This window comes from Eurypyga helias, unplaced genomic scaffold (genome assembly GCF_000690775.1).
Source record: "Eurypyga helias isolate BGI_N326 unplaced genomic scaffold, ASM69077v1 scaffold16550, whole genome shotgun sequence".
Classification (NCBI taxonomy): Eukaryota; Metazoa; Chordata; class Aves; order Eurypygiformes; family Eurypygidae; genus Eurypyga; species Eurypyga helias.
Genome location: NW_010223928.1, coordinates 30424 through 31936, shown reverse-complemented (window position 1 = coordinate 31936; position 1513 = coordinate 30424).

Genomic DNA, 1513 nt, shown 5'->3' with positions numbered 1-1513 from the left:
AATTCAAATACTAAAATTCTGAACCCAAAAATATGAAACAAAAAAGCAGAAGCCTATTTCTCTCTCTTCGAGATTAAAAAAAAAGGTTTAAGGAGGGAAGGAGAAATTCCTTATTGCAAAATTATATCCTTCCAATAGCACATTCTCTTTGCAGTTGTCTTCAGAGATCTGCTCGGATGGCTCACGTCCCAGCCCAGCCTCCTTCACACACAGGAGTGTGCAGGAACAGCTCTACAGACAAAACCTGTTAAGTACTGCGAGGGAACTAGACTCTACCAGATACATCTAGCAATCCTTTTTCAGAAGAGAGTCTCACTAAAATCCGTAACAGCTTATAACACTACTGGACTAGGCCAGAGCCTACCAGAGTATTTCTTGGGATGGCACAGGGCAACTGAATGAAATTAGTTTAAAGCGTAACTGATCACGGGAGAGCATCACCCTTGAGCGCTAGCCACTGGCTTGCACTATGCATACCACAGGTCTTGCACAGCCCAGTCCAATCCCGAAGTACAAGCAAGCTCTTACTTATACAGGAATTCAGTTTTACTCTTTCGGAAAGAAAACACATAAAACTTTGTTTATAAAAGCCTGATCCCCACAACTGTACAGCTGCCAATAACTCCAACAGGAATGAATCTGACCCTTTAAGTCAGCTACGTGAAATGAAGAGTCAGCCTTTAACAGCCAAGCCCACTGCTCCCCGTGTTTGTTTCAGAAAGGACTGGGGGCAAAAAGCATTAATCCAGCCCGTGCCTTCCTGACCAGCTCATGACTGACTTGACTGAAGCTGCATGTTTGATGGATGGCAGTGGCTCTAGCAACCAAATTCCCCCCAGAAAGGAGATGAAATAAAAAACAGACCTCAAACGATGAGCTGCTCACCCCACTGCAAGACTTACTCTGTGTAAACACCGAGTGGAAGTAACACTGAGTAGCAGAAGGTTAACACAAAAACTGAAGCTTTTGCAATTAGCTTCAGATACTGCCTGCAATTCCCCTCAGCCCCACCCCCCAACAGAACATACAAACCCTTATTTAACAGAAAAGACTCAGCTTCTAAATAAATTCCAATGCTGACTTTCTATTGGTAACACTTAAGCCCAGAAAATCATCAAATGCCAATTACAACCAAGGAGCGTGCAAGAGAAAGTCTATTGTAGAATCAAAGAGTCTCCAGCCATGAGGAAGGTCTCATGTTTTCCCTGCTTATTAAAGTAGTTAGTGGTGTGTTTCCTTTATCCAAAGAACATTTGTTGATCACAACAAACAACAGACCCAACAGTATCTTCTGGTAAAAGTGTGAAACATCTACACGTTTTCAAGTGACGTAGAGAATACACATGCGTTTTCAGAGGGACGGTCATACAAACAGCTACAGACAGACCACGTCAGCTGTGGAAAGAATGTATAAAGTATAGCGTAAGGCACAACGGGAGCATGCAGAGGCAGAAATTCCAATAAACATGCCCTAAGAAGGTTGGAAGGATGAAGACTTCAGCAGCTTCCAAGA